Genomic DNA, 22,169 nt, shown 5'->3' with positions numbered 1-22,169 from the left:
TTACAATGAAAACTTCAAATTACAGAGGAAAGAGATTTAAAAAGATAACATAAAATAGAAAGACAGTGCATGTTTCTGGATTAGTAGAATTGTGTAAAAATTACCACCCTACCAAAAGAAATGAATAGGTTCAATGCCATCCCAATAAAAAACCCAGAATATTGCTCACAGAAATAGAAAAAAACCGTAAAATCCATATAATCTGCTTCGATAGCCAAAGCAACCCAGAGTAAAAAGAATACTGTGGGTTTTATTATTCCAGATTTCAAGACAGATTATAGAGCACTAGTAATGAAATTAATATGACACTGGCACAAATCAGATATGCAGACCAATGGAACCAAACGGAACACCCAAATATTTATAACTACAGCCATCTGATATTTGACAAACCCTGTGCTAAGAATAGAAACAAGAGGATGAAAGATCTCAATGTGAAACTTGAACATCAAATTCATTAGAAGAAAACATAGGAAGTACTCTACAAGACGTAAGTAGGAAAGGACTTTCTGAACAAGTCCATTTGTCTAGGAATTAAGGCCAACAATTGACAGCTGGGACCCCACAAAACTGAAACACTCCTGTACAGCTGAAACATTCAATTGAGGAAAGGAGAAACACACACAATAGGAAACAATCTTTGGCAGCTCCACATCTGGTAGAAGATAGATATCTAAATATACAAGAAACTCAACAAACAAACAAACATATAAACATATACCGAAGAGTCAACAGCAAATGACTCAATTAAAAAGTGGGTTATGTCAGCCTTATTTATAATAGCCAGAAGCTGGAAAGAACCTAGATGCCCTTCAACAGAGGAATGGATACAGAAAAGTCGGTCTACACAATGAAGTACTACTCAGCTATCAAAAACAATGACTTTATGAAATTCATAGGCAAATGGATGGAACTAGAAAATATCATCTTGAGTGAGGTAACCCAATCACAGAAAAACACATATGATATGCACTCATTGTTAAGTGGATATTAGCCCAAATGCTTGAATTACCCTAGATGCAATGCACGGACCACATGAGATTCAAGAAGGATGACCAAAATGCGAATGCTTCACTCCTTCTTTAAAAGGGGAACAAGAATACCCTTAGGAGGGGATAGGAAGGCAAACTTTAGAACAGAGGCAAAAGGAACACCCATTCAGAGCCTGTCCCACATGTGGCCCATACATATACAGCCACCAAACTAGATAAGATGGATGAAGCAAAGAAGTGCAGGCTGACAGGAACCGGATGTAGATCTCTCCTGAGAGACACAGCCAGAACATTTCAAATACAGAGGCCAACGCTAGCAGCAAATCACCGAACTGAGGAATTAGAGAAAGGACTGAAAGAGCAGAAGGGGCTTGTGACCCCATAAGAACAACAATGCCAACCAACCAGAGTTCCCAGGGACTAAGCCACTACCCAAAGCCATACATGGACTGACCCTGGGCTCCAACTGCATAGGTAGCAATGAATAGGCTTGTTGGGCACCAGTGGAAGGGGAAGCCCTTGATCCTGCCAAGGTTGGACCCCCAGTGCAGAGGATTGTTGGGGGGGCAGTAATGGGAGGTGGATGGGGAGGGGAACACCCTTATATAAGGGGAGGAGTTGGGGGCTGATGAGCAGGAAACCAGGAAAGGGAATAACATTTGAAATGTAAGTAAGAAATACCCAATTTTTTAAAAAAATGGAAAATAAGTAAATAAAAAAAAAGGGCTATGCACCATGCACCTTCATGTCTCCATTTGCACTCAGAGCTAAGGCTGTCTCACAGCTTTCAGAACCCAAAAACCTAGCTGGAGAGTGCTCTTACTCCTAAGATCACAGGCTCATAGGCCCACAGGAGGAACAAGCTCCAGTCAGAGACAGAAAGACCAACTAACCCCAGAGATAACCATGATGAGAGGCAAGTGAAAGAAAATAGGCAATAGAAATCAAGACTACTTGGGATCATCAGAACCCAGTTCTCTCAACACAGAAAGTCCTGGATACTCCAACACACCAGAGAAGCAAGATTTGGATTTAAAATAACATCTCATCATGATGATAAAGGACTTAAAGAAGGAGCTACAAAAACTTTCCTTAAAGAAATACAGGAGGGGTTGGGGATTTAGCTCAGTGGTAGAGCGCTTGCCTAGCAAGCGCAAGGCCCTGGGTTCGGTCCCCAGCTCTGAAAAAAAGAAAAAAACAAAACAAACAAAAGAAATACAGGAGAACACAGATAAACAAGTAGAAGCCCTTAAAGAGAAAACACAAAAATCCCTTATCTAAGTACAGGAAAACACAACTATACAAGTGAAAAAATTGAACAAAAACATCCAAGATCTAAAAATGGAAACAGAAACAATAAAGAAATCAGAAAGAGAGACAACCCTGGAGATTGAAGAAATAGGAAAGAGATCAGGAGTTACAGACACAAGCATCACCAACATAATACAAGAGATAGAAGAGAGAATCTCAGGGGCAGAAGATACCATAGAAAACATTGACACAATAGTCAAACAAAATGCAAAATGTAAGAAGTTCCTAACCCACAACATCCAGGAAATCCAGGACACAATGAGAAGATCAAACCTAAGGATAATATGTGTAGAAGAGAACAAAGATTCCCAACTTCAAGGGACAGTGAACATCATCAACAAAATCATAGAAGAAAATTTCCCTAAAGAAAAAGATGCCATAAACATACAAGAAGCCCACAGAACTCCAAACAGATTGGACCAGAAAAGAAATTCCTTCCATCACATAATAATACCAAATGCACAAAACAAGTAAAGAATATTAAAAACAGTAAGGGAAAAAAGTCCAAGTAACATTTAAAGGCAGATCTATCAGAATTACACCATATCCTCAACAGAGACTATGAAAACTAGCAGATCATGGACAAATATCATATAGACCCTAAGAGAACCCAAATTCCAACCCAGCAAAATTCTCAATTACCATAGAGGGAGAAACCAAGATATTCCATGATAAAACCAAATTTACACAATATTCTTCCACAAATTCAGCCCTACAAAGGATAATAGATGGAAAACTCCAACACAAGGATTGAAACTACAGCAAGAAAAAGCAAGAAAGTGATCTTTCAACAAACTCAAAAGAAGATACCTACACAAACATAATGGACTCAGTTTCGCAATAAAAAGGCATGGACTAACTGACTGGATATGGAAACAGGACCCAAAATTTTGCTGTATACAGGAAACACACCTCAGTGTCAAAGACAGACACTACCTAAGAGTAAAAGGCTGGGAACAAATTTTCCAGGCAAATGGTCCTAAGAAACAAGCTGGAGTATCCATTCTAATATCAAATAAGATCGACTTTCAACCAAAAGTTATCAAAAAAGAAAAGGAAGGATACTTAATACTCATATTTATATTTTATACCCATAGCTTGAGCTACATATGTAGCAGAAGATTGTATTATTTGGCATCAATGGGAGGGAATGCTAGTGTGCTGTGGCAGGAGTGGGTGGGCAGGTGGGGGAGCACCTTCATAGAAACTGGGGGTAGGAAGGATGGGATAGGGGGTTGTGTTGGGGAGACCAGAAAGGGGGTTAACATTTGAAACGTAAATAAATAATCAATAAAAAATAAAAAAATTAAAAAAATAGGCTATAGATTTAAAGACAGAATTCTTTTTTTTTTTGCTCTTAGTCATTTTATTTTAAAATAGTTTTATGTGTTTACGTTCCATATGTTCTAGAATTCTTCATGCTATGCCCCTTCACCTTTGCCTCTGAGAGGATGCTTCCCCACTCACCGTACCAAGCCTCTTCAAATGCACCTCAAGCGCTCCCTGGGCCATCAAGTCTCTATAGGATTAGGCACATCCTCTCTCACTGAGGCCAGGGGTCATGAACTAGCTCATGTATGCTCTTTGGTTGATTGTTTTTTTTTTCCGATGACCCAAGATACTTTGTTTCAAACCAACTGCAGGCTCATTACAAGATCATATTAAGAGCATGTTTTGGACTCAATGCTTGTTTGATCAGACCTACAGCTGTAGGTATCTTCTAAAAGCTTTCCTTTATAATTTAACTTGTGTATTCACTATCCCACAACTCTTTGGAGGTATCCAGATTTGTTTTTCTCTTTTGCCAGTCATCCACACACACAAACTTCCTTTCTATTAGGTATGGAAATAATTTTCCCGGTGGAAAGAGTCTGGGAATCTAGATACAATAGGCCGCTTAAATTACCTGAATCAAAATGTGTTTCAGAATCTTGGTCTCCTTTATATGTGTACACACACACACACACACACACACACACACACACACACACACACACACAGAGAGAGAGAGAGAGAGAGAGAGAGAGAGAGAGACAGAGAGACAGAGAGAGAGAGAGAGAGAGAGAGAGAGAAATCGGGGAGACAGACAGACAGACACACAGAATAAGACAGAGACACAGAGAGAGGGACAGAGACAGACACAGAGATAGAGGCAACAGCAGAGAGACAGAGCTAGAGATAGAGACAGACAGACACAGAGAGACAGTGAGACACAGAGAAAGAGAGACAGAGAGACAGAGACAGGAACAAAGACTACAGACTAGAATTAAAGACAGAATTCTTAATAGAAGTGTAAAAATGGCTGAGAAATAACTCAAAAAGTGTTAACCATGCTTCAGTTAGAGAAATTAAAATTAAAGTTACTTTGAGTTCAACAAAGTAGCTGCCAACAAATACTGCTGAGGTTGTTGGAAAGGTGAACCCTCATCCACTCTAATGTGTGAATACAAATTCAGTATGGACAATCAGTATCGGAATACTCAAAACAACTAAACACAATCAACCATCCCCCTCAAAAAAAACTAAAATAAATATACTATATGACCCAGCATATGCTCCAAGCAATTGGCCTCCTAATCCACAGATGCTAGCTCAGCAACGTTCAGTGCTGCCCCATTCATAATTGCCAGGAAATGGAAAGAGCTAAATAGCCTTCAACAGATGAATGGGTAATGTGAATGCAATGTGAATACACAATGCAATACCATTCGGGTATTAAAAACAATGAAATTGTGAAAATTTCAGGCAAATGAATTCACCTAGAAAAGCCTATATTAATGAAGGCAACCCAGATTTTGAAATACATGTTCTTTCTCACCTGAGTTACCAATCTTCAGATGTGAGTATGCAGTTGACAATAATCACAAAACTCAGCAAAGTAGAAAGGGGCAATAGGTGTGTGTGTATGCATTTAGAAGAGGACTAGAAGAACATAGGCAACATGAAGTGGGAAATAAAATGAAGGAGAGGAAGGAGGGAGGCCAATACAGACGAGGAAGGTGGGAGTGAAGACAAATAAAACCAAGGTTGTTAGGAAGACATCAGGGAATCATATTATTTTATATTTGCCTAAAGTTATATATGATACATATAAGTACATTTCATTTTATTATGATTACTTGTGTGTGTGTGTGTGTGTGTGTGTGTGTGTGTGTGTGTCTTTCTTTTTGTTTTGTTTTTTGAGATAGTTTTTTTTCCTGTAATTCTGGCTGCCCTGGAACTAGATCTGTTGATCAAGCTGGCCTCAAACTCACAGAATTCCATCTGCCTCCCCCTCCTAAGTAAGCCATCACTGTCTGGCATGTATGTATATTTTATTAAAAGTTGAGTGATAATACTCCCCACAAGAACCACAGACTAATGAAAACACCAGTAACAAGCACATGATATGTCTTTTTGAATGGCTGGTCCATGTGACTGGCAAGCAAAACCACAATGCATACATCTATATCACAGCTCCCACATATAGGGTTCATGGAGCATCATGGAAGAAGGGTGGAGAGACTGTAACAGCTAGAAAGTCAGAGTCCTAGAAATGGCTGCATAAACAAGACAATCACACTATTGATAGACATGTTAATGTGGGAAAGAGAAAAATCTAATGGAGTCCCATCACTAGACAAAGAACTATAGGTAACTAATGACTACTGGCAGAAAAGAATTAGCCTCTCTAAGGGATGAGACCGCTTACTGGCTGTCCAATCCAAAGTGGTCATCTTTGAAACTGTATGTATACCACTGACATAAACAGACCCAGCAGGTTGTATTTGTGTGCAGTTGATACTCCAAAGTATATGGGAAAAATCTCAAGGTTCCCACTCTTAGATAAAGAGCTATAGACAATTAGTGGCTGCTAACAGAATCAGTTTAGCCCAGGCAGGACACTTAGGCTTAGCGGGTTACATGTACACACATGTGAACACACAGACACAAATATACACTCTCTCCAATAATAACTGAAGAGTAAGTCATAAGTTTCAAAGGAAGTGAAGAGGACATGGAGGAACTGTGAGAGAGGAGCGTGGTATAGAAATATATTACTCATGTATTTGAAGTTCTCAAAAAATGTGAAATCACGGCTATTATTGAAAAGACAGAAGATAGCAAGTGCTTGAAGAATGTGGAGAAAACTCTTAGACACCATTTGTGAGAAAGCAAATGAGTACAACTGTGGTGGTTTCAATACGCTTGGCCAAGGGAGTGGCGCTTTTAGGAGGTGTGGCCTTGTTGGAGTAAGTGTGTCACTGTGGGCAAGGGCTTTAATACCCTTGACCAAGCTCGCTGAAGCCAGTTTCTCTTAGCAGCCTTCAGATGAAGATGTAGAACTCCCAGATCCTCCTGCACTATGCCTGTCTAGATGCTGCCATGCTCCCACCTAGATGATAATGGACTGAACCTCTGAACCTGTAAGCCAGCACCAATTAAATGTTGTCCTTATGAGAGAGTTGCCTTGGTCATGGTGTCTCTCCCCAGCAATGGAAATTCCAACTAAGTCAACAACTTTTATAGAAGAGAATAAGTAGATATCTCAGAAATTAAAGATAGAGACTATATGACAAAAATTCCCCTACTGGGTATACATTAAAAAAAATCAAATCAGTATACAGAGAAAATAATTATTTATATTTATTGAAGCATTAGTCCTAGTGACCAAAGTACTGAAAATATAATTGTCTATAAGTAGAAGAAATTCTAACAATGTAGCACACAAATAATTTGGAATACTATTAGGCCCTAAAGGGTATGAGTGATCCTGTCATTTTTACCAACAGGAATGAATTTGGAGGATATTACATTAAGTGAAATAAAGCAGACACAAAAGCATAGTATTGTACAAGCTTACTTAGGTGAGAGTAAAGTCCAACCACACAGGACCACATAGATTAGTAGCTGGGGAGGAAAGGGCATTTCTTTATCAGTGAGTTCAAAATTACAGTTGAGTTGGGGAAAACTTCTTGTGTTCTACTGAGAAGTTAGATGACAAGTGACAAGTTATGTACAGGTCCAGGAATGTGGTCTATGTAATTTTCTAAGTTAATAATACTGTTCTGTACACTTCAATGTAGATACAAGAGTATACTTTGAATCTTTTTATTATAAAGAAACGGTAAATGTTGTTTGAGGTGACAGCTGTTTTAACTAATTTAATTATTATAAATGTAAACATACCAGACAGTATGTTACGTCATCATTATACACAAGTATTTTCTATCAGCTGAAAAAAAATCTGAGGTCAGTAGAATATGATCACCAAGGACGTTCTTTATAGTTAGAAATGGGGGATCATTCATGATAGAGATAAAAGAAAAGTTCTATATAATGTGGACATTGTGGTTCTGGTTTTGAAACACTGCATAGACAAGGAAAAATGTAATTTTTTTCAAAGGTAAAAACGAGTGAGCCTCAATATTGTCATGTATGTTTGTAATCCTACCTTTGTTATATATTTGTACCTGAAGCTTCATAATTTCATAAAGCGAGTTCTAAATTTTACCTTCCCAATACAATGACAGGAAGAGTCAGACGATTTCCAGGACAGTGGGCTAGTTAACTTTCCAAGTCTAATGGGATCCTGCCAATGATTCCTGCAGTCATGAAGACACTCTCTCTCATGGGACATCTACTGTATTTCAAGTCATTGCTAAGTACCTACGAATAGTCAGTCTCTCAAGTGCTGGATTTGGAAGTGTAGGACTGTTACAAATGATTACCCCACATGCAAATGTCTAGACGATAAGGTATTGCAAGGCTTTTAGTATTCTATCACCAGTAGTACCAACCCACAATACCTGTTAAGAATGAATAATAAATGATATATGAATTAAGAAAAAGTAATTAGGGGTTGGGGATTTAGCTCAGCAGTAGAGCGCTTGCCTAGCGAGCACAAGGCCCTGGGTTTGGTCCCCAGCTCCGAAAAAAAGAAAAAAAAAAAAAAGAAAAAGTAAATTATAATTCCTAAGTGTTATGAGTTTTCAGCCTCTAAAGACACCATGTTCAAGTATGAGATTAAACAACAAAATAATTTTACTTATAAATCACAACACATTTTTTTGCTTAATAATATGAAATGTTTTCAATTTCCTAATGGGTATATAAATTCTATGTACTCCCAGGTAAATTCACTATTATAGTTTTAATATTAGTATGTCATAGAAGTCTCTTTTCACCTATCCTTTATTAGTAAAAGAAAGAGCAATAGGAAGAGTTACTAAAACCATGTTTTTTAACCTAACCTCTTAAAGACACAATCAATATAAACATAATTCACTGTTGACAAGAAACTAGTCAGACATATTACCACTATGTCTTAGAGATGAAGAACCTGGAATTAACTGAGAAATATTTTGCTCAAGATTCCAAAAGTGGCAGAATCTCTGTCAAAATCAGAATAATCGTAAAATATCTGGCTTACTTATAGAGACAGTTCATATACTATATGAAGACTCATAGTACATGATATCCTGCCTTACATTTCCAGTTATGAGAGAATATCCATTCTTTCAATGCTTATGTTATATTCAGAATGATAATGGGCTTTCTTAAAGATTACCTGTAATTCTGATATAATTAAAAACTGACACATATAAGTATTCATCTTGGGCACATTTGTGTTAAGAACTATACTTTCAATGTTGGCCTACTCTGTATATACCTACTTGTTTGTGCTTGTTCTATAAAACAACACACTTCTTTGAGGCAAGGTTGGATGAGAATAATTTATTGAAATCCTAAAAGTGTCTAGTTGGTACTTTGTTAGTAACAAGTTCTTCCTTCCCCCCTCCTCCCTCCAAGACCGAATCTTACATACAAAGTCCTGCTTGGCCCGGAACTCAGATTATCTGCCTGCTTTTGCCTTCTAAAGAGGTGGGAAAACAAGCTCAGCTTCCTAAAACAGTTCTTAATAAATGCTGGAAAAATGCTAGTGTAAGTAAACTGAACATTTCAGCTGAGATTTTAAGTAAAAATTTATATTCAACTGTTCTGCCAATTGTTTTACAATTAAAAATATATAATCTCCCAGATTGTTTTATAATTGTAAACATCTTATTGAGTTCATTTTTAATAAAAGTGCTAAAATTTTATAAATATTAAATGTATTTTATATTTACATAAAAATAATAAACGTATAACTCTCATGTGCTATACAAATAGTTTGTTTACTTTTTATATTATAATTTTAGGTAATCTTTACTATAAAAATATATATTTCTACAATTCAAATCAGTGTATATGGCTATTGAACAATAAAGATAATTCACCTTAAAATGCACAAGCAATTGTAAAGTTTTTATAGACCTATAATCATCATAGAAATATGTGTACATTTGCTTTGAACAAAACCACACCCAGACAGAAATTATTTTATTTCCTCACATAGTATTACATTTTGATTCTTCAATAGCAACAAAGTCAATTGGAAAGGACAGATTTTAATCTGAAATGTTACTGCACATTCTTTTGTTGTAGACAAGAGTATATGAAAATTTATGCTATGCATTAGAGATCAGATTCTCATCCCAGCTTTACATGATTGATGGGTTTCTATTTGACCAGGCATAAATGTGAATAGCAACTGTGAAATGTTTACCAGAGAGACAGTGCTAATGCAACTGCAACCATTTCCCCTTTTACTGTCAGCATGAAATTGCTTCTACTGTAGCAAACTGTTTTTGAAACCACACACAAAATCTTAGCATATACTTTAAATGTAACACAAAGCAACAGACACATACAATCCTAACACAGATCTCACAGATAGGTCAGCCAGAAATGTTAATGATTCACAGAAAAGTCCATTCTGTGAATAAACGATTTTTAAATAACACATTTGCTCACGATACAAATCATTCAGTTCTAAGTCACAACTAAATTCGCAGGAAAGAATGGCTCATTCCATAGTGGATCTTTATATTACTATATATTTAAGATATAATAAATGTATCGATATATTAATATATGGTATATTTGCAAATATATATATATGCCTATATATCAGTCTATATAGATGATATACACAAATGCTTATTTGACTTAACATTCCTAAATTAGACAATTCGTACTGCATAGTCCATTTGCCTTGAAAGTCAAAAATTTCAATAGACTCAATTTTTATGATAGAAAAAATCTAGTAGTCCTGACACTCAAAAAACCCTGGTGCTGTAATTAGTATTCCTTATCATGTTGCTTCTGTAAATGATAATCCAACTGTTTTCCCCACATAGAATTTACTGAAACTAGAACATCTGGAGGCATAAACTCAACTCCCAGGATCAATTTAACTGATCTGTATTATGGATACAGAGAAGCACAATCCTGGGCAAGTCCCTGTATATGGGAATATCCAACTTTCCAACCTTAAAAGGTAATTATGTTCATAAAGGGAAGCAGAATCTATAAGGACCATCTGTAAGGATCTATAAGCATCTATAAGGAGTTTTGGATCCTATGCTCATGTTGTACATATATTTTCACCTTTAATGTCTGAAGGAAACCCTAAAATCTGAAATAACTCAGTAAGAAACAGCAGAGTCAAGAATCAAAGCTAGACCTAATTGACCAGACTCATTATGAAGTAAATATAAAAATATAAATATCCCAATGGAGGAGTTAGAGAAAGGACTGAAGGAATTGAAGGGGTTTGCAACCCCATAGGAAGAACAACAGTATCAACCAACCAGACTCCATCAGAGCTCCCAGGTACTAAACCATCAACCAATAAGTACACATGGAGAGATCCATGGCTCCAGTTGCATATGTAGTAGAGGATGGCATTTTCCAGCCTCAATAGGAGGAAAGCCCTTGGTTCTGTGAAGGTTCATTTCCCCAGTGTAGGGGAATGCCAGGAGTAAGTGGGTGGGAGTGGAAACATCTTCATAGAAGCAGGGGAAGGAGAAAGCGGGGTAGGGGAGAAGGGGGGAAAGGGGATAACATTTGAAATGTAAATACATAAAATATCCAGGAAATATAAAATTTAAAAAAGGTATGCAGCACCCTTCCCTCTAGTTTCAATTTATTATATACTCAAGGATCAAAGTTCTTCCACATCTTTTCTGCAAAAGTTTTATATTAACATAGCATACTATTATTTATGGCATATGTATCTGTGATTTCATTTTAGTGACAACTGTTACCAAGTGTTATCAAAATAAAGCTCTGACCCTAAAAAAACAAATAAATAAAAATAAAGACCCAAGGATGCCAATCCTGATAACAATATAGTGAATTAAACCACAATAATTCTTCTAGCAATGACAAACGAGGACTACAACAAGAACAAGAGCAACAACCACAACAAACTATGTAAAAATCCTGGAAAATGTAAAACAAAACAGAAGAAAACAAAGAACACCCCTGAGGCTATCCTGGAGATTTACTCAACAATAAACAGATGAAGAGGAGAAGAGAGAGGACAGTGTTTGATCGACCGTAATGACATCACTGGACACAAACGTACAGCACAGAAAATGACGATGTTCAACAAGAGCAGGACGACAAGAGCGGGGCCCAGGGGTGTGCGTGATCTAGATACAGTGCATACTTATTTGTGGAAATGTAGTAATATACGCCAGTGAAAACACAGAACCAGATATTACCAGAAAGCCTTATTTACTAGACGGTTCAGAGACCGGAACTCAGATTAGACAGAGTAAATGTAAGCTGAGGATAGAAGGAGGGAAGAGGGAGGGAGGGATGGCACAAGTCTCAGATCTCACCTGTGCTGACCCTGTAGTGCACTGATGACACATATGTATACGTGCACTGCCTAGGGAGGATGGCCAGAAAGTAACGTCATGGCAGAGCAAATAGCGACTGTCACTGTAGGAGATGAACCTATGCTGACCCTGTAGTGCACTGACACATATGTATACGTGCACTGCCTAGGGAGGATGGCCAGAAAGTAACGTCATGGCAAAGCAAATAGTGACTGTCACTGTAGGAGATGAAAAGCTGGAGTCTGAATTTCAAATGACCACAGAGAGTCACTTGGTAAAACTTCTGGTTCTCCACAAGTGTCTGAAGTAAACTGATCTGTTTTATAAAACATGAAAGTAAGCCTTCATAAGATGAAGTCAAACAGCTAGTGATTCCACTAAGTTACAAAAACCAACTTGGTGCCAGGTAACAAGACTCAAAAAGTAAACCACACATATTCAATACACAAGACAAAAATTACTAGACAGGAAAAGAACAGGAAAGTAACTCAAGGTTCATCAAAAAGCAGCTAATAGAAAACAATGATTACGAATTCAAAAACATTAAGCAGCCATTATCCAGAAAAATTATCATCAGAAATTTCAGCAGGGAAGAATTAAAAAAATTCAAGCGCACTTAATGGTAAATATGATAAATTTTATATCTTAAATATGTTACCATGTAAAAGAATTAAAAAGAAATTATATAATTGAAAAATAAAGTATTTATAAAAAAATTAGATGGGCTTTAAAAGAATATTGGAGAGAGAAAAAGCAGCCAATGAACCGGAGGTTAAGAATACAAAACATTTTAAAGAACGGTCAGTAAAGAATAATTTAAAAATATTGGAGAAGGGGTTGGGGATTTAGCTCAGTGGTAGAGCGCTTGCCTAGCAAGCACAAGGCCCTGGGTTCAGTCCCCAACTCCGAACTAAAGAAAAGAAAAAAAAATATTGGGGAAATAACAAAGCTTGTAAACTTCAAACCAGGAGACAACACTGAACTATCATATTTAAACATATATTTGATGGAAAAAAAAAACAAGAAAAAGGAGAAGTAATTGAAGAAGTAATGAAAAATTCTTCATGTTTGATTATAAAAAAAAAAATCAAGTTTTAGAAATAAACAGGTCAGCATGAAGCCTAAAGAGGAAAAAGCAAATCGGTCCAGCTTGTCATACTGCTAAAAACAAAGGTGACAGAGGAAGCTTCCAGCTGGGCATTGTGGCACAGGGCCTGGTATCCTTGACATAAGGAGGCAGAGGCAGGAGAATCTGGGGCCAGCCAGAGGAATATATTGAGATCCTATGTCCAAAATTAAGAAATAAGATATTATTACAATATTGAAATAAAATGCTTAATCTTAAAATACATAAACATAAAGTATATATTAAAAATGAAGGATATACTTTGACATACACAGGATATCAGGATATCATAAAGATGACGTTTTCAACCAACGTAGATAAAAAAGATGCTGCTAGGGCACTGTCAGAATTCCAGATATACTTCATGTGTAAAACGTGTAGTCCATTAACCAACTGCTTCCTGAGTGGACTTAAGGCCCACTACACAGCAGGAAATATAGACCTGATACTGTAAATTTGGCCAAGAGCCCACAGTGGCAGAGCTCACAGGCCCCAAAGTTGCACCTACTACAATTATTTTGCTAGGTGGGCATGGTGTTAAGCTGCTGCATTTTATTTCTTTACCCATAGATAAGTATAGATAATACTAGACCTCATTGGAGAAATTTGTACAGTGGAGAGTGATTGATGTACAAACTCCTAACTGGTTAAAGTATGGAGGAAAAGCATCTGTTTATGCTCAGTCACAAATGTGACATCTATGTCATCCCCTCCCCCAGGGCCTACGGATCGTCAGGGAAGGGGAAGTAGATGGACTGTAAAGACAGAGGTCAGAGAGACTGCGTGACAGGATCTTCAGGACATGACAGGATCTCGGCATTCATGAGCTCACAGCACCTTTAGATTTCTGCAAAAGACTTGTACAGGATCAAGCCAGGTATATCCAGCAATGGAGAGGTGAGGAGCAGGTGGGGATGGTGGTGTTGTTTTTAAGGGTGTGGTCTGTATAAGTCCACCACGTTCCAGTGCATGGTCCCACACCCGTGCGTATATGGGCAGCTGAAACTGGATTCAGTGGGTAATGGAAATAAAAAAGTTGGAGATGATGAGTGGGTGCAGATCCGGGAGGATTGGGGATGAACAGTCATCAACATTCTTGTAAATATGTATAACTTTCTTAAATAATTATTAATTTTAAAAAAGAAAAAGTAGTCCATGGGATGAAGAAAATTTTGTTATCTTGAACATAAACTTCAGAAATTATCATAGAAACACTGATTACTTAACTAGTGCAAAATGTAAAATTCAGTATGGGGAAATAAATAGAAAAACAACACAAGGTTATAGGCAAACTATAAAAAAGTCTTAAAAACGAGAAAAGGTCACATCTTTATTAGTATGAGATTAGCAAAAAGAAGTAGAGAGTAGAAAGAGCGCTAACAATGGCTGCCAGACTGACCCATTATGTGGAAAAAGATGCAATGATATCTGCACGTGAGTTGTCTTTATGTAACTAGTGTGCTCCCAGATATCTAGGTTTGGAGACACTATTTCTGAGATAATAAAGTAAATACAGGAGACTTGTGTTACAGGAGGATCAACTTTTCCTTTTTCTATTCGTGTTTCTCATTTTTAATCCCAACGTATGTGCTGCTTTTGTAATTCAAAAGTTATGCCCAACAGAAACATCTTTCTGAAGCACCCGCACCCCAGTCACACGCTGTTTGTGAGGATCAATGATGGCTCAGTGTAGTGCTCCCTCTCTTCTCTGACTACAAATGTTCCATGCTGAATTCTATTACACTGACAAAATATTTTTAAAAAGTAAGCTGCTTACTAAAAATCCAGGAAGACTCTGTAGTAAGTTAAACAGCTAAAGTTTACTTGGGAACTTATTGTATTGTCCTCAGCATGTGAAACACAGAGGGACGAGGCGGGGGAGTAGTATGGTGTTTACTTCTCTGGAGTCAGTACTACCTCACTTTCAGACCTACCTTTCCTTTACCCTGGGGCCCTGCAGGTAAACAACACCTACGCTCTAATGTTCATCACATTGAGGCCTCGTGCACTTGCACCAAAGCAGCTACGTTCTATAAACAAGCCATCAGGCAAGAGACGGGAGTTAATCTCAGGACCTGTAGTTAGTCTTTATCAGTTTACAGCAGGTTGTACCCTGGAAATAAATGTCTTGAACTTTCTTCTCCAAAACATAGCATCAAGAAGAACTTTTTTTCAATGACCATGAGCAGCCCAGTTCACCAGAAGCAATGCGTGTATAGAGAAAATATGGCAGCTTCTTTTAAACAGCACATTCTATTTTGCTCACGTTCAAATATGTCTATGGCATAAATATTTTCAAATTCTCCAAGAGACTAGATATACATAGAAAACAATTATTAATAGCATAGTATATTAGTGCTGAAAAGAACCTTAGACAGTTCCTTATCAACCACTGTGCCTTAAAGGACTCCCATCCTGTTTCTCAATCACCACCATCACTAGGAAATGGTTACACCCTTAATAGGAAAACCCTACAGGTAACAAATCTCTCAACTACTAGAGCTATTGTGCTTCCCATACTTCCTGGAAATGCAAACATCTGGGTGGAAGGTACAATTCATAATGGATGTTAGGACTCTGAGCTCAATTAAAACTAAAACATTCAAAGCCTGACTACAGTTTCTCTACTTGAGACTTTCATGCTTCCTTACTTTTTAAAGAGGTTGTTTTCTTAAAAAGATTTACTTATTTTATTTATAGGAGTACACTATAGCTGTCTTCAGACATACCAGAAGAGGGCATCAGATTCCATTACAGATGGTTGTGAGCCACCATGTGGATGATCGGAATTAAATTCAGGACCTTGGAAGAGCAGTCAGTGCTCTTAAGCGCAGAGCCCTCATTACCCTAAGAAGTCATTTTTTTAAAATTTCACCTTCTTCCCCATCTACTTGGGTTTTTATTTTTTATGAATGTGAAAAGGGTAGAAGACTGCTTATATGACCTTTAAAAAAAAAGAATCATCAGTTTCTATCTATATAAACTTTCCCTTAATGACAATGTAATTAACTTCAATTTTTAAGCTGGCAGTCTTCTGTGCAGCCTTTACTCGTCTGAAAAGAACAGGATCTGCCAGAACAGAACCTCCAAGCTCAGTGAATCCCCTGGATGCTATGGACTGAGAAAACCCAATGCTGGGAGGGTTATAATGTGATGGCTTTCCAAGACTCTTGAGAGGAGAACACGCGCTCAAGATATTTAAATTAATAAAAAGTACAAATAACTCTAAAACGAATAGACAATAATTAAACCTGAAAATATATTTAGTATTTTCATTTATATGTGTCCAAGATAAATTCAACGGACTCATTTTCACATGTGGGTAGTTGATATGTTATTTCAAACCTCATTTCCTATCTATGGAGTCAGTGCTTCTTTAGGCTGTGCAATCCTATAGGTAGGGGATAAGCACTCTAACGTAACTTCTGACACACAGCAATGCTGAAGAAAAGAAGGAAGTGAAGAGACAAGAAATAGACATGTTAACAAGAACCCAATATTCACTCAAACCCTATTTGATTTTATATAGTTAAAAGACAGAAATCTCATTCCACAAATATTTAATTGCTTGCCTCCAAGAAATTGTTGACATCCTCTGTGGCCATCTGCCAAGGTGGGCCTTCCTCTGTGCTCTGTGCTTGATCGAGTTAGAATCGTTTCAGGGTTCTGAGGACTGATGGAAGGAAATACTCTGTGCTCTTGATTTCTTGTATATTTCTGTGGCTCTGTTAAAAAGCAAACAAGGGAACATTTACCAACTTTGAACAGTTATTCCACATGTTTTAAGATTCTCATTAAAAGCCGTAAGCGTCTTAGGAGGTTTGATTACAGTCATATAATCTGAGTTTCAGACACTGATGTGTGCTAATAATATGAGTAATAAGGAGCTGCATCAACTTGTGATTTGACTCCAGTGTTTTACACTAAGGCAAACAACACCCACTTGGCTCCCAGGGCAGCTGAATCCAGCCTGGAACACAGCGACTGCTGCTTTCCTCAAACACTTGAGCAAAAGCTAAATGTTTATTGAAGAACGCAGTAAACAGATGTTTTTAAAAATAGAAGCTCCCTTTATTTATGCAGATAATGAAGATGAATGGTGAAGCCTACACTGCATAAACTTGCACAAGGATCTAGGTGGTGAGGCTGGACATGAATGCTCAAGTCTGGTTTAAGAATCTATATTTCAACAGTTATGCTAGATCCTGATAACACTATACTGGTTAGATTATTTGGTATTTAATTATCTAAAAATATGATAATTATATATATTTGAATTTATAGTTTACAAAAATGTTAAAGGACAAAATTAACTTACAGTTCGGGGGAAATATTTTTATCTTAAGAAAGTGTTAAGTATAAAATATATTACATTTTTAGAGTCATTCACAATAACAGAAATCTTTTAGGATTGCTTTCTAAAGTACCCTGACACAAAATGCTGGTTCTTCCTGCTGACAGGGCAATTCACAAATATACTGTTGGTTCTGGAGAGGTGGTCGAGTCTTCTTTGAAATATTACAGTAAGAAAGATAAAATGTTTATTGTATGATCCTTACCTTATATCTATCTTTCCATAGACATTTTGAGCAATGTAGACATGTGATTCAACTTGTACCAATAATGGACCACTTTGGTACTTTTGAAAGCTAGTAGAATGTGACTCATTTTTGGCTAAGAGAAATAGTTTCATAGATTATGGCCTGCATTAACAGTTCATCAAATTTCTGTGGAAAATTTCTTTTTAAACTCATCTATGTAGTGTCTTGCCTCAGTTACTTTTTACACTTTTTTTACACTTTTTTGTGTAGGTGTGGTGTATATGTGTGCCTTAATGCACATGCGGACCAGAAAACACATTGCAGGAGTTGGTTCTCTCCTTGCACCATGCAATTCCCAGGGCTCCAACTCAGGTCCTAAATCTTTGCAGCAAGTCTATCAGCTGAGCGACCCCCCTGGCCTTAATTATTCTTTAGCCACTACAACCTAATACTACTTCTGGGCATATACCCAAAGAGATGCTCCACCGTCCAACAAAGACACTTGCACTACTGTGTTCACAGCAGCTTCATTCATAATAGTCAGAAACTGGGAACAATCTAGATGTCCCTCAACAAAAAAAATGGATAAAGAAAATGTGTACGTCTACGCAATGGAAGCTATAAAAAACAAAAGACATCATGAATTTTGCAGGCAAATGGATGGATCTTGAGAATCTCCTGAGCGAGGTAACCCAGTCCCAAAAGGACATGCACAGTATGTACTCACTTATAAGTGAATATTAGCCATAAAGTACAGGATGCCCATGATACACTCCACAGACCTATGGAGGCTGGACAGGAAGAAGGGTACAAGTAAAGATGCTTGAGCCTTACTTGGAAGGGGGAATGGTAATGGTTATGGAAGGTCCATAGAGGGAGGGATCCATGTGGGAGAGGGGATGGTGAAGACAGTGGGAGAGTTCAGGATTAGGTGTGGGGAGGTGTAGAGGGGAATGGCCAGACTATGAGAATGAATGGAAATCTGCAACCAACAGGTAGGTAACTAGGGGGCATCTCCAGAAAGAGAAGGAGACCTGGCATAGGGGAGGCACACAAGAATCAATGGGGTGTCCTTAGCTGTGAATCACAGCACTGGGTATGGAGCCTGGGGAAGCTGTCTCCTGTGGTCAGGCAGGTACAACTGTGGAGTGATGTGGGCACAAACTCACCCACAAACCTTTCTGCCCAAAACTTACCATGTCTACAAGAGATGCAGGAATTGGGGAGAGAGCAGAGACTGAGAGAATGGCCAGCCAATAATCATCTCTACTTGCGACCCATCCCATGGGCAAGCACCACTCCCTTACACTATTAATAATACTGTCATATTTGCAGGCAGGCGTCTAGCATTACTGTCCTATGAGAGGCCAGCCCACCAACTGACTCAGACAGGCATATACCCACAGCCAAACAGTGAAACGAGTTTGGGAACTCTTATGGAAGATCAGGGAGGAAAATTACAGCCCCTAAGGGGACAGCGATTCCATGGGAAGACCAGTAGAGTCAACTAACCTAGACCGTAGGGACTCTCAGAGACTGACACACCAAAAAAGGACATACACGGGTTAGACCTAGGCCTTCCCACACATATGTAGCATATATAAAGCTTGGTCTTTATGTGAGTTCATTACAACTGGAGCAGGGGCTATCTCAAAAGCCGTTGCCTATACATGGGATATGTTCTAGCTGGGCTGCCTTGTCTAGCTTCAGTGGGAGAGGAAACACCTAGCCTTGAAGAAACTTGAAGTGCCAGAGTTGGGGGATATCCACCCAATTAGAGGAGAAGGAGATAGTGATAGATGAAGGATTGTGGGAAGGGGTGACCGGTAGTGGGGCAGTTAGTGGAATCTAAACTGAATAAGTAAAAAACAAACAAACAATGCCCCCCCCAAGAAACCTAAAAGAAGCCACCACTTGTTCATTAATTTCAATCTCTTTATGACTACATCATTAATAAGACAAAGTCTTATTTCATTTGTTTTACATAATATAAGGATTATGTACAACTTATAGTATTAGTTAGAAAAAATTAAGAAATGATGTTATTGTGTGAAGTAAAATTCTGAGAAAAAATGACTTAGTAGTTTAGTGAAGTGTTAAAGAGTAAATAAAGATGGCTCCATGCAGTCCAGGAGGTGGGGTGCATCTACTAGAAGGCAGCCATGGAAATTATCTCATCAAGACCTCAGGGAGCTCAGTGACTGCATAGGAAGCCGCCCTATGTAGGAGTGGGAGGCATGGATAATGCAACTGCTTTCCCATTGCTGATCAGGACTTGATTTCCTAAAGGTTCACCAACAACTGTAGAGTATCTTCAACTATGATACATATGAAAATATATTTAGATTATAGAAAGTAAAAATAAGCAGATTTGTACAAATACCCAGATTAAACCCCTCCCCACCACCCCTTCCTTCTTTCTGGCAGGGCCATCCCTTGCCTTTCCCATTCTTCAGATACTCAGTATATTTTAAGACAGAAATTCTCAGCTTTTTGTATAAGGTACGCTCTATCCACTTTGTCACACAGGTGTCCATCCTGTCTCAGACCTATTGATTAGCAATACTACCCACTAGATACTCAGAGGAAAAGGAAAACTAATCTTTGCTCTACTTAAGAGATGACTGGTAATGATTTTTTCTTATATTTTTGGTTGTGAGCCTAGCCTTTAACGGCTGAGCCATCTCTCCAGCCCTGATTTTTTTCTTTAAAGTCAAATTTTAACATAGAAGAAAAATGTCTTAATTCCTCTTCACAGAGAGGAAATAGCACAAATGCATTCTTGTATGGCTCCTTCTATACATCTTGTTCGCCTGTCATTGAAACTCTTGGGGACAGATTGTTTCATGATTTTCAGTGTCTCACGTTTGAGAAAGGAGCTTTGACATACTTGCTATACAGTAATGAATACCAGCCAATACCAGGCAGCAATTCATAGTGAACATTGCTGTAGTTGGTATTTAGTTTGATTCCACTTAAAAGTCAACATGTTATCAAAGTGCTCTAGTTACTTTGTTAGTTTTTAGGTATAAATGAGATAAGATAAAAGGAAAGTTTATGTTCCCCACCTTTGTGCCTTCAGAATGACTATGATAGACCTGTCGTAACTCTACCCATGCAACCACAATATATCATGCACAGATACATTGAAAAATTATAATCTCCTATTTTTTAAATATGCTTCACTGTGAATGGAACATAACCTTGTCTTCAGTCCTAGTGTTCAACAAACTCAAACGGAAAGCTGTAGAGAACTGTAAACTCCACAGGAAGCATAGGCAGTAATTTATAACCCACGGGTGTCTGGGTGTTTCTTGGTTTGCAATATACTCCTTCTACAGAGAATTCAGGTGCTGAGTGAAATGGAGATACTTGGGAGTGTGTGGAAAGTGGAACTTCTCACTCACCATCCTACCTGCTGCCTCTTCTATCACATCTGCCTGCACTCATATGCATCCAATCAGACACATATTCTGCTAATTATTTATCAAAATTATTCACACCACACATATATATTTGATCATATTTTTTATTCAATTTTCATTTCACACTTACTCTTTTTAAAATTTTATTAAAAATAAAAATGTATAATATATAGACAAATGCATAAATTTTAAATAAAATTTTCCATCTGGGATGACAATGCTCTGTCCTTTGCAAGAGTGAAAGACAATCTAACGGAAAATCCTAATAGGATATATCTCCACTCATCCATCTATCCTCCCTCCCTCCCTCCCTCCCTCCCTCCCTCCCTCCCTCCCTCCCTTCCTTCCTTCCTTCCTTCCTTCCTTCCTTCCTTCCTTCCTTCCTTCCTTCCTTTTGGGCTGTTGGTCAGGATTGTCCAAGAGACTCTAAACCATTACAAGCTATTGCTATTCTTTGTTGGTCCCAGAAGTGGAAGGTAAGTCTTTATTGTTGAAGACAGCATGGACTTCAGATGTAAGGCTTGAGGCCCCTGAGCTGGAACTGAAACTCCTTGAAGACTAACTTTCATGGTACCAGAAGCCACAATACAAACTTCCAAAGAAAGTCCTACCTTGCTATGACACTTATAAACCACAACAACCAGCGTGGCTCAGTAAACCAAAGGGTACAGTACTAGCACACATATCTTGTGCTAAGCTCTCTAACTGCACTTAAGTCTCACTCAACAAGAGAAAACCATGCCTGATAATGGAAACCTAGCCAACTACCCAGGATGAGTAGTCATGGATCTTGGAGGAGAATCCTAAACCAGGGTAATTTCTAACTACATTCTGAGTACTTGTTATACTAACAGATGTGTATAGACCTCATTTCACATAAAGGAAACTCCCTGTAAGAGACAGAGACCATTATAGAAAAACACAACCATTCAAAATGTGGAGTTGTAGAACAAGTCCCAATGCAAATATCTAGAACATTGTAGAAGAGGAGGCAAAAAGAATATAAGAAATAGACTACCCCAGAGGAGAAACAGCACTGAAAAATCACATAGTCCCCCAAC

At 37.9% G+C, this 22,169-nt stretch overlaps 1 protein-coding gene across 21 annotated transcripts in view; it reads right to left on the bottom strand.

The window, feature by feature from the left end:
- The window catches only part of Mbd5 (methyl-CpG binding domain protein 5), a 405,513-nt gene that overhangs the window by 188,000 nt on the left and 195,344 nt on the right, over positions 1-22,169 (bottom strand). For all 21 annotated transcript variants that reach the window (XR_005502931.2, XR_005502930.2, XR_010064610.1 and 18 more), the window contains one exon: positions 16,715-16,867. The gene's annotated coding sequence lies outside the window, so the exon portion shown is untranslated. The remainder of the gene's footprint in view (positions 1-16,714; positions 16,868-22,169) is intronic.

This window comes from Rattus norvegicus, chromosome 3 (assembly GCF_036323735.1).
Source record: "Rattus norvegicus strain BN/NHsdMcwi chromosome 3, GRCr8, whole genome shotgun sequence".
In the NCBI taxonomy this organism is placed as follows: domain Eukaryota; kingdom Metazoa; phylum Chordata; class Mammalia; order Rodentia; family Muridae; genus Rattus; species Rattus norvegicus.
This window is presented reverse-complemented; position numbering and strand designations above follow the sequence as displayed.